The sequence below is a fragment of the Pleurodeles waltl genome, chromosome 8 (genome assembly GCF_031143425.1).
Source record: "Pleurodeles waltl isolate 20211129_DDA chromosome 8, aPleWal1.hap1.20221129, whole genome shotgun sequence".
In the NCBI taxonomy this organism is placed as follows: domain Eukaryota; kingdom Metazoa; phylum Chordata; class Amphibia; order Caudata; family Salamandridae; genus Pleurodeles; species Pleurodeles waltl.
The window spans coordinates 648,484,357-648,497,013 of record NC_090447.1 but is presented as its reverse complement, the minus strand read 5'-3'; positions in this window follow the sequence as shown (position 1 = coordinate 648,497,013).

Genomic DNA, 12,657 nt, shown 5'->3' with positions numbered 1-12,657 from the left:
GTGTGTCCTGAGTGTTTTCTGTTTATATCTGAAATGAGCTCAATGTGTGTTTGTGGGTCTTCTTGATGTTTACAGTTTGTTAAGTAAAATGTTGGTTAATTAATATTAAGTAGAAACTTAAAAAAAATCCAGAAATGAACCATGTGATGTGCTAACATAGCTATATGTTGCTATTTAATTTATAGAATGAGCAATTGTGCACATATACAAAACTGCCGTTAAATGCTTAATAAATTAGAAAACACATTCAATAGATATAAATAGGGCCCCCCAAAAAACAAAAAACGAAATTATCTATTTTCAATTCAGCCAGCACTTTCCCAGTTAAACATGGGTGGAATTTTGCATAACCTTCCTTTTAAATGAAAGTGGCGCAAAAATGTGACGCATTTCAAGTTAGGCTTATGCGCTTAGGCTTGTGAGTTAATGTATCCCAAATAATAGGCAAGGGATGCAGCTTGCTTTTATATGTGGAATTATCACAAAAAAAAGAATAATTGGGTTTTTATTTTTTTTTAAAGAAAATTATTAATTATGGAAAAATTATTTAAAAAAATAAGTGCCTTTCAAAATCGTTTTTTAATATTTGTAGGAAAGTCCTTTTTTTTTGCCTGATCACCCCCACTCTTTCTGGATAGGTACTGGTGGTTACTGACTCTTGGCTGTGCCCTGGGTACTGCTTACCAGTCCCAGGGCCAGTGCTCTGTGTAAAATGGATATGCAAATTAGGCTAATTATAATTGGCTAAGTTAACCTACCTATAAGTCCCTAGTATATGGTAGGGCATGTAGGTTTAGGGACCACAGCATAGGTGGTGCACACCTAGGTGCATTGCTGAGGTGCCCAGTGTCATTTTAAAAGCAAGCCTGCCTTGCTGGCTGCTTTTAAATTAAAGTTATATGCAAATTCGACTTTGGAATTAAAGGTACTTCCAAAGTTTTAAACTACCTTATTTTTACATATAAGTCACCCCTAAGGTGTGCCCTATGTGCCCCTAGGGCTGGGTGCCATGTAACTATAAGCAGGGACTTTATAAAAATAGATTTATAAGCCCTGGTGAGGTAAAAACAGCCAAATTCGTTTTTCCCTCATTGAAGTAAATGGCCTTCATAGGCTAGAATGGGCAGACTTTATTTTAAATTTTAAAGTCTCCTTAAATGTTACATACCAAGAATTTGGTATCAAATTGATTGTTATAATAAATCCCACAACTTCCAGTTGTTGGATTTAATATAACTAGTGCAGGTAAAAAGTTTAGACTTTACCTAAAAAGTTGCCAATTTCAGCTCTGCATTGTTTTTGCTGCTGTGCTCTGATTGGCCAGCCTGCAGCAGCTTCTGCCAGGCCACTTTAATGAGGTGTGAAGTGGCCTGGCTTTACACAAAGGAATGTGCTTGGGGGAGAGAATCTCCCCTCAGCAGATGGGGAAGCAGGAAGGGGGAGGGCTGCCAAACTGGTCTTCAAAGGCAGAGAAGGACATCTGGAGCACCCAGCAACACCCCCACATCCTGCAACCCCAGACAGCTAGGTGCCCCCTTGATTAGATTAGGAGAGGGCAGGAGAGGGGTGTGTTTATGATTTTTAGCCACACCAGTGGGTGGGCTCAGCCAGATCTCTCCTCTAAAAATCAGATTCATCCATTTTGGATTTTTAGAGACTGTTGCCTTCTGGGATGGATTTTTGCCACACTTCCCAGGAAGTGGTCATCACAGGGGGACGACCCTGTCCCTGATTGGAGGACCAGGGCCCCCCTGCTTTTCACCCAGGAGCAAGGATAAAACTGGCAGACCTGCACCCACGCCTCAGATCCCCACCAAATTTCAAGAAGAAAGAACTACAAGGAGAAGAAGGACTGCCCTGCTGGACCCCTGGCCTGCACCTGGACCCTGCACTCAGAAAGACTGCACCAGCTGCACACTTGGGCTTCACCACAAGAAGGACTTTGCCTGGCTTCCACTGGTTCAAGGAGGGACTCCCTGTTTGCTACAGGTGAAAAATTGCTAACCAGAGTCCCCTGCACCAACTCCTGAAAAAGTGACCAGCTGACCACTGTCCAGTGGCCAAAAAGGAGTTTGCGCCAGGTGCATTCTGGGAGTTGAAGTCCGCACTTCCCAAGGACCATCACAGAACTTCTGGACCCTTGGGGTGAGCTGTGGACCCCAAAAGAACCTTAAAAGAACATCTGGGTGAAGCCCCAGAAGTTTGGAAAAGATTGGAGACATTTTGGAAAAAAGCTCCATAAAGTGACTGACCCGACGCGGAAATTCTAGCCGGCTTGCCTCAACCGCGACCCGGCCTGACTTCGTGGTTCGTCCCGGTAAAGAAAAACATCCAAAAAAGAGACTAAGTCCGAACGTAAAAAGTTGACCGGGACCTTCCAGCCATCGTATCCGAGAAGGGCTCCACGGACGTCGGATCAAGATCCAGGTTTACCCCGCTTGAAGGATTTTCATCTCGAAAAAAACGACTAAGTCCGAAGGTAAAAATCACCACCGAGGAAACCGACTTCGCGTATCCGGACAAGGGCTCCAGGAGGTCGGATCCAACTGGCAGGGGTTCGTCCCGGTGAAGAAAAACTTCAAAATAAAGACTAAGTCAGAAGGTAACTTTTTAACCGAGGCTTCCCGCGACCTGTAGCCGAGCAGGGCTCCATCGCGGTCGGCCTGAAAGTTTGACTTTGTCCCGGTCCTGGTGCAACCAGATGACCCGATTGGCGCTTTTTGTTTCTATGCGCTAGAAAATAATAATACTTTAAAAATTCATATCTCCGGTTCCCCTGAACCGATTTTAATTGTTTTTGTGTCATTTTAAAGATAAAAATATAAGCTATTTTTATAAATTGGTTTTGGATTTTTAAACTGTTTCCTGTGTTTTATTTAATTACTGTTGTGTGATATTTGAATGCTTTACACTTTGTCTCCTAAGTTAAGCCTTGACGCTCGATGCCAAGCTACCAAGGGTAGAGCTGGGATTAATTTACTGAGACCTAACTGTACTTTTGTGGAGGTTTGTGGCTTGTTGCTAGGTGTAGGTACCTACCTGCCCTACCAATAACCCATTTTCCAACATAATTGGAAGCAGCGACGGGATCCTGTACTTTTGTTCAATATCACGTTACAGTTTTAGATAAAACAAATTAAAAATCCTTTAAATTGTCCTAGTGCAAAAATTGTTTTTAATTTTTAATTTTAATTTTTTTTAAAAAAATTAATTTGGATTAATTTCAATTATTGAATTTTTTTAATTTTTCTAAATTCTTGTTTCCAATTTTTGCAAAAAGTTTTTGTTGACACAAAACTAGGGAACCATGGAGCTTGATCTGGCTAGCCTACCCACACTGACAGTAGTCCAGCTTAGGGGGTTGTGTATTGAGAGGGGGTTGCCTGCAACCCCTGATCTCAGGAAGCAAATCCTGATTAAATCCCTGACAGCATGGGCTGAGGCCCAAGAGGTAGAGACAGAGGAAGCTCCAGAGGAGGAAGAAAAAGAGCAAGATGCTAACTCTAACCACTCAGGGGAGGGAAGGCATCAGACCCCAAGTGAGGAAGAGGAGGAACGATCCTCACTGGATACAGTCACTAGGCGCAGACCCAAAGCTAGTGGTAGGAAGAGGGTCCTTTCAGGAGAAGAGAACCCATCCATCAGGGAAAGAGAGCTGGAAGCCCAGCTAGCCTACATAGCTTTGGAGGCAGATAAGCTTGCCCTAGAAAAGAAAAAGTGGGCAAGCAAAGAAAAAAAAGATGGAAGCAGCGAGAAAGAAACTGAGGTGTCCCTGGATGGGGGTTTTGCCCCCAGATTACCCAAAGGGGTGGTTCCTGCCTATGTGGAGGGGGATGACATAGATAAGTGGCTGGGGGCCTTTGAGAGGGCCCTCCAGATGAGGAAAGTCAAGCCTCAGTACTGGGGTTCACTCCTTTGGGAGTTAGTTCCCAACTCTGGGAGGGATAGGCTCCTAACCATGAGTGGGGAGGATGCAGACTCATACCCCAGTATGAAGAGTTGCTTGACTAAAAAGTTTGGTCTAACCCCAGAGCAGTATAGGCTTAAGTTTAGGGACACCCAAAAGACAAGCACCCAGTCCTGGGTGGACTTTGTGGACATTTCAGTAAAAGCACTGGAGGGCTGGATACAGGGCAACAGGGTAAGTACCTTTGAGGGGCTGTACAATTTGATTATGAGGGAGCACCTTCTAACTAATTGTGTCCAAGAGAGGCTCCGCCAGTATCTAGTAGACTCTAGGTTGACCAACCCCAGAGAGCTGGGGGAGGCAGCAGATGACTGGTTAAGAACTAGGGTTAACCAGAAACCCCCAGGGGGCGATCAGAAAAAGGGAGGACAAGGTTCTTCTCAGGGGAAGAACCAGTGGAAAGATGACAAAAAACCCAAAGAGTCCTCACAAGAGTCCCCAAAAACTTCTCAGGGAGGGGGAGCCCCGAGCCAATTCACTTTTAAAGGGAAAGGGTATCAGGGAAAGAATTATGACCCTGCTAAGGCAGGAAAGTTTCAGGAGCTTGCTAAGGCCGGCAAGTGTTTTGACTGTTATCAGCCAGGACATAAAAGAGGAGATGCTATCTGCACCAAGAAGCCCCCCACTGGTGGGCAATCCCAGGGGATTGCTAGTGTAGGGTTGGGGGTGGAAGTTGGCCCAGGGGTGGAATCAGGGTACACTGAAGTCACCTTAGTATCCGTGGGTGGGGTGGACATTGCAACTATGGCCACCTTACCTCCCATCATGCAGAGGTATAGGCAGAGGCCTAAAGTCAATGGGACTGAAGTGGAAGCTCTGAGAGATACAGGAGCCAGTGTGACAATGGTCACAGAAAAGCTGGTTTCTCCAGAGCAGGTCTTACCTGGTGTCTTCCACCAGGTGACTTATGCAGATAGCAGAACCAAACTCCATCCCATGGCTATGGTGAGTCTGGAATGGGGAGGTGTGACTGGCCCTAAAAAAGTAGCTGTAGCTCCTGCCCTCCCAGTAGAGTGTCTGCTGGGAAATGATCTTGAAGCATCTGAATGGTCAGAAGTGGAGAGAAGGGTCCATGCACAGATGCTGGACCTCCCTGAATGGGTGTGTGCTGTGACCAGGTCACAGGCAGCACAACAGGGGAATGCTGGACACTTGGACCCTGGAACAATGGGCCAAGCCTCCAAGAAAAAGAGAAAAGGCACTGGGTCTGGCTTGCCAGCCCCAACAAGTACAGAGGGTCAGGAAGAATCCAACCCTGAGGGGGAGGATCTGAACTCTGAGGGAGGGACACCTTCCCTGCAAACTCTGCCTGACTTGGCAGAACTGCAAGGGGCAGGTGGGCCCACCAGAGAAGATTTGTGCCAGGGACAAAGAGAGTGTCCCACTCTTGAGGGCCTGAGGCAGACTGCTGCCAGGCAAGAACAAGGGGATACCAGTGGTACCCACAAGGTTTACTGGGAGGATGGAGTTCTCTACACTGAGGCTAGGACCCTTAAAGAAGGGGCTACTAGGAGAGTAGTGGTCCCCCAAAAGTATAGAGAATTCCTCCTTACCTTAAGCCATGATATCCCCTTAGCTGGTCATTTGGGACAGACCAAGACCTGGAACAGGCTGGTCAACCATTTTTTTTGGCCATGATATGTCAGAAAAAGTCAGGGAGTTTTGCAGCTCCTGTGTCACCTGTCAAGCCAGTGGCAAGACAGGGGGCAAGCCAAAGGCTCCCTTAATTCCACTGCCAGTGGTTGGGACTCCCTTTGAGAGGGTGGGGATTGACATTGTTGGTCCCCTAGACCCACCAACTGCTTCAGGTAACAGGTACATTGTGGTGGTAGTGGACCATGCCACCAGGTACCCTGAGGCAATACCCCTCCGGACAATCACTGCACCCACAGTGGCTAGGGCCCTACTTGGTGTGTTCACCAGAGTGGGATTCCCAAAGGAGGTGGTCTCAGATAGGGGCACAAACTTTATGTCAGCCAATCTGAAAGCCATGTGGGAGGAGTGTGGTGTTACTTATAAGTTCAGCACACCCTACCATCCACAGACCAATGGTCTGGTGGAGAGATTCAATAAGACCCTGAAGGGCATGATCATGGGTTTGTCTGACAAACTCAGGAGGAGATGGGATGTCCTCCTCCCATGCCTGCTGTTTGCCTACAGGGAGGTGCCACAGAAGGGGGTTGGATTCAGCCCCTTTGAGTTACTGTTTGGGCACCCTGTAAGAGGCCCATTGTGCTTGGTGAGAGAGTCTTGGGAAAAGCCTCTCAAGGAAGCCAAGGAGAATGTGCTGGATTATGTACTAGGCCTGCGGTCTCGCATGGCTGAGTATATGAAGAAGGCAAGCAGAAACCTGGAGGCCAGTCAGGAGCTCATGAAGCTCTGGCATGATCAAAAGGCTACCATGCCTGAGTATCACCCAGGACAGCTGGTGTGGGTTTTGGAGCCCATGGCTCCTAGGGCACTACAGGCCAAATGGACTGGGCCCTATCCAATCCTAGAGAAAAAAGGTGAGGTCACCTACTTGGTGGACCTTGGCACCCCCAGGAATCCTCACAGGATCCTGCATGTTAATAGGATGAAACCCCACCAGGACAGGGCAGACATGACCATGCTGATGGTCACTGATGAAGGGAAGGAGGAGGAGGGTGAACCTCTGCCAGACCTCCTGTCCTCAAAGGAAAAAGATGGGTCAGTGGAGGGAGTGGTACTCTCTCCCAAACTGACAGATCAGCAACAACAAGACTGTAAGCAAGTCTTGGGACAGTTTGCTAGTCTGTTCTCCCTGACCCCTGGACTCACCAATTGGTGTGTCCATGATGTTGACACTGGTGACAGCTTGCCTGTCAAGAACAAGCTGTACAGGCTGTCTGACCAGGTCAAGGCCAACATCAAAGCTGAAGTGGCTAAGATGTTGGACCTGAAGGTAATTGAGCCCTCTGATAGTCCTTGGTCCAGTCCAGTGGTACTGGTACCCAAAGCTAATCCCCAAGGTGGGAAGAAAGAATTAAGATTCTGTGTGGACTACAGAGGTCTAAATGCAGTCACTAGGACTGATGCTCACCCCATACCTAGAGCTGATGAGCTCATTGACAGGTTGGGGGCTGCCAAATTCCTGAGCACATTTGATCTGACCTCAGGATATTGGCAGATTGCCTTAAGTCCAAGAGCTAAGGAGAGGTCAGCATTTTCCACACCAGAGGGCCACTTTCAGTTCAAGGTGATGCCCTTTGGGATGAAAAATGCTCCTGCCACCTTCCAACGGTTGGTGAATAGAGTCCTATCTGGGTTGGAATCTTTTAGTGCAGCTTATCTGGATGATATAGCTGTATTTAGTTCCACCTGGAGGGACCACCTGGTCCACCTGAAGGAAGTGCTTCAGGCCCTGCTTCAAGCAGGCCTGACTATCAAGGCAAGCAAGTGCCAGATAGGGCAAAGTTCTGTTGTGTACCTGGGCCACCTTGTTGGTGGAGGCCATGTACAACCTCTCCAGCCCAAGATCCAGACTATCCTGGATTGGGAGGCTCCAAAAACCCAGACTCAGGTCAGGGCCTTTCTTGGCCTGACTGGGTATTACAGGAGGTTTGTTCAGAATTTTGGGACCATAGTGGCCCCTCTGACTGAGCTTACCTCCAAGAAACAACCCAAGAAGGTCATTTGGACCCCAGAGTGTCAGAAAGCTTTTGACACCCTAAAACAGGCTATGTGTTCAGCACCAGTGTTACTGGCCCCTGACTATAGCAAGGAGTTTGTAGTGCAAACAGATGCTTCAGAGGAAGGGATTGGGGCAGTGTTAGCACAAGTTAATGAAGAGGGCCATGATCACCCAGTTGCCTTCATCAGCAGGCGACTACTCCCCAGAGAGAAAAAATGGAGTGCCATTGAGAGGGAGGCCTTTGCTGTGGTTTGGTCCCTGAAGAAGTTGAGGCCTTACTTGTTTGGCACTCACTTCCGTGTACAAACTGACCACAGACCTCTCAGATGGTTGATGCAGATGAGGGGGGAGACCCAAAACTGTTAAGGTGGTCCATTTCCCTACAGGGGATGGACTTCACAGTGGAGCACAGACCTGGGACTGCTCATGCCAATGCAGATGGCCTTTCAAGGTTTTTCCACTTAGCTGATGAGGACTACCAGGGTGTAGGTTAGTACCCATCACCTTTCATCTGGGGGGGGGCAGTGTAGGAAAGTCCTTTTTTTTTGCCTGATCACCCCCACTCTTTCTGGATAGGTACTGGTGGTTACTGACTCTTGGCTGTGCCCTGGGTACTGCTTACCAGTCCCAGGGCCAGTGCTCTGTGTAAAATGGATATGCAAATTAGGCTAATTATAATTGGCTAAGTTAACCTACCTATAAGTCCCTAGTATATGGTAGGGCATGTAGGTTTAGGGACCACAGCATAGGTGGTGCACACCTAGGTGCATTGCTGAGGTGCCCAGTGTCATTTTAAAAGCAAGCCTGCCTTGCTGGCTGCTTTTAAATTAAAGTTATATGCAAATTCGACTTTGGAATTAAAGGTACTTCCAAAGTTTTAAACTACCTTATTTTTACATATAAGTCACCGCTAAGGTGTGCCCTATGTGCCCCTAGGGCTGGGTGCCATGTAACTATAAGCAGGGACTTTATAAAAATAGATTTATAAGCCCTGGTGAGGTAAAAACAGCCAAATTCGTTTTTCCCTCATTGAAGTAAATGGCCTTCATAGGCTAGAATGGGCAGACTTTATTTTAAATTTTAAAGTCTCCTTAAATGTTACATACCAAGAATTTGGTATCAAATTGATTGTTATAATAAATCCCACAACTTCCAGTTGTTGGATTTAATATAACTAGTGCAGGTAAAAAGTTTAGACTTTACCTAAAAAGTTGCCAATTTCAGCTCTGCATTGTTTTTGCTGCTGTGATCTGATTGGCCAGCCTGCAGCAGCTTCTGCCAGGCCACTTTAATGAGGTGTGAAGTGGCCTGGCTTTACACAAAGGAATGTGCTTGGGGGAGAGAATCTCCCCTCAGCAGATGGGGAAGCAGGAAGGGGGAGGGCTGCCAAACTGGTCTTCAAAGGCAGAGAAGGACATCTGGAGCACCCAGCAACACCCCCACATCCTGCAACCCCAGACAGCTAGGTGCCCCCTTGATTAGATTAGGAGAGGGCAGGAGAGGGGTGTGTTTATGATTTTTAGCCACACCAGTGGGTGGGCTCAGCCAGATCTCTCCTCTAAAAATCAGATTCATCCATTTTGGATTTTTAGAGACTGTTGCCTTCTGGGATGGATTTTTGCCACACTTCCCAGGAAGTGGTCATCACAGGGGGACGACCCTGTCCCTGATTGGAGGACCAGGGCCCCCCTGCTTTTCACCCAGGAGCAAGGATAAAACTGGCAGACCTGCACCCACGCCTCAGATCCCCACCAAATTTCAAGAAGAAAGAACTACAAGGAGAAGAAGGACTGCCCTGCTGGACCCCTGGCCTGCACCTGGACCCTGCACTCAGAAAGACTGCACCAGCTGCACACTTGGGCTTCACCACAAGAAGGACTTTGCCTGGCTTCCACTGGTTCAAGGAGGGACTCCCTGTTTGCTACAGGTGAAAAATTGCTAACCAGAGTCCCCTGCACCAACTCCTGAAAAAGTGACCAGCTGACCACTGTCCAGTGGCCAAAAAGGAGTTTGCGCCAGGTGCATTCTGGGAGTTGAAGTCCGCACTTCCCAAGGACCATCACAGAACTTCTGGACCCTTGGGGTGAGCTGTGGACCCCAAAAGAACCTTAAAAGAACATCTGGGTGAAGCCCCAGAAGTTTGGAAAAGATTGGAGAAATTTTGGAAAAAAGCTCCATAAAGTGACCGACCCGACGCGGAAATTCTAGCCGGCTTGCCTCAACCGCGACCCGGCCTGACTTCGTGGTTCGTCCCGGTAAAGAAAAACATCCAAAAAAGAGACTAAGGGCCTGATTCTAACTTTGGAGGACGGTGTTAAACCGTCCCAAAAGTGGCGGATATACCACTTACCGTATTACGAGTCCATTATATCCTATGGAACTCGTAATACGGTAGGTGGTATATCCGCCACTTTTGGGACGGTTTAACACCATCCTCCAAAGTTAGAATCAGGCCCTTAGTCCGAACGTAAAAAGTTGACCGGGACCTTCCAGCCATCGTATCCGAGAAGGGCTCCACGGACGTCGGATCAAGATCCAGGTTTACCCCGGTCGAAGGATTTTCATCTCGAAAAAAACGACTAAGTCCGAAGGTAAAAATCACCACCGAGGAAACCGACTTCGCGTATCCGGACAAGGGCTCCAGGAGGTCGGATCCAACTGGCAGGTTCGTCCCGGTGAAGAAAAACTTCAAAATAAAGACTAGTCAGAAGGTAACTTTTTAACCGAGGCTTCCCGCGACCTGTAGCCGAGCAGGGCTCCATCGCGGTCGGCCTGAAAGTTTGACTTTGTCCCGGTCCTGGTGCAACCAGATGACCCGATTGGCGCTTTTTGTTTCTATGCGCTAGAAAATAATAATACTTTAAAAATTCATATCTCCGGTTCCCCTGAACCGATTTTAATCGTTTTTGTGTCATTTTAAAGATAAAAATATAAGCTATTTTTATAAATTGGTTTTGGATTTTTAAACTGTTTCCTGTGTTTTATTTAATTACTGTTGTGTGATATTTGAATGCTTTACACTTTGTCTCCTAAGTTAAGCCTTGACGCTCGATGCCAAGCTACCAAGGGTAGAGCTGGGATTAATTTACTGAGACCTAACTGTACTTTTGTGGAGGTTTGTGGCTTGTTGCTAGGTGTAGGTACCTACCTGCCCTACCAATAACCCATTTTCCAACAATATTTATAAAGCTTAATACCTATACTATGACCTCCTAACATTAAAATTTAATTTAAGTTATGTTGCACCGCTAAAATGACATTTGTATGTGCAATTTTCCCTTGGCGCAGGAGCAAACAAGCTCATTTCTATAAAGTATAAGTTAATATTTTCAATGGCTGACTCATGGATTGTGTAATAGACATTCTGGTAATGCATATTATGCAAGAAAATTGTAGGATATTGATTTTTTAATGCCTAAAATATCAAAGTCGATTTTGGGCAAAAGCACTGTTTAAACTGCATTTTCTTTCATTCAGAGTACTTTTTAAAGTGTCTCAGGCTTTAGTAAATGCATACATTTAGGTTTGATATATATTTGCAGGTTGTGCCTTCTTATGATTCAATGAGTCAATGTGCCAGTACAAAGGCTTGTTTTAATATCAAGGTTGAAGGTTCTAACTTCAGCTGGGCCTACTGAGACGTTCATTCATTCGAGGTTGATGAAATATGTACCATTGCATGGGATTGCAACAAGCATTTATTCTAACAACTGGTATGTGTGTTATTAAGGTTTGTGAATTATTCACAGTAAATGTAGTTTAATAATCTGGAAATAGAGATAGTTTTTTTTAGCGCCTAAAAAGGAAAAAATATATTTTTTAAATAGAGTGAATTATTGCAGGTTAGAAGGAAAATAGAAAGGCCTACTGTCTTTGACAGATTCAGAGTGGCAGAAGCTAGGAGAGCTACAGAGGCTGGCTCAAGTCATGCTGCTGAGATGCTATCTTTAGTTTTCCCATAAACAATGGAGGAGGCTGTCGTGTTGACACTTGTGACCTTTTAAATTAGGGCCTTGTCTCTGTAAAATGCAGAATGACCCTACAGGCCTCTAAAAGTGGAATTTCTGGTTTCTCCAGAAGAACATCAATACAATTAAAGAACTTAATTCCAAAGGGAAAATATAAAAAAAGGGGTTTCTTCGAAAGTCCCAACATCATGTTAAATGCTCTGCAGAACTGATACATTTGTGTCTCCGCTCTAAAAAATAAAATGATGCCTGCTAGTTGCTTTTATTTGACAGAAAACGAAGTGTTGCATTAAGTCTTAGACAGAAAATAAGATGCAGCCCTTTTCTCAAATTTTGAAGGCTACATGCCTTAATGAGAACGATTTGCTAATTAAGACTTATTTTTCACAGTGGAAATTGTAGGTGCCAAATTAATATGGAGTGTCAGTGTAACAATTTTTACTTTTAGAAAGGTAAAACTAAGGTGGCTTGATGTTGCGAAGTAACTGACAAGAGGGTAACAGTTAAGTAATGGAAATTTATTTTTATGTATTTGGTCCTATCATGAATTGTTCTTGCTGGTCCTGTATGTTAGAAGAGAAACAGTAAAGTTATATTTGACAGCAGATTTCCATTGCCTGGTGATCTACTGTCAAAAGGAGGGTAAGGATTTTAAACCTGACAAATTAAACAGGCCCAAATATTGGGTTTTGGGCTGCAGGTTTACAGTGCATAAAGTACATGACATGGTGTTGTGTGTCACCGCTTATTCACACATGCTATTGTTTTGTCTATGCTTTTTGTGCTTGATACACAGCAAGTATATCTGATGGCTTGACGTTTTGTGCGTTTTTATTATTTTTTATTTGTTTTTTGCATGTTTGTTGCTGCTTTTGATACTATTACAAGCTCCCCTGTGTTGTGAGTGGATGGTCATGACGATGCCCATCGCTACGCAACAGTTGGTTGAACTTGTTCTGGTTACTAAATTCCACAGATAATGATATTTCATGCTGTGAACATAAAAGACAACACTTCACCAGTGAATGTCTATTTGGCTATAATGGTATTGAAGGAAAATAAAAAGAGAT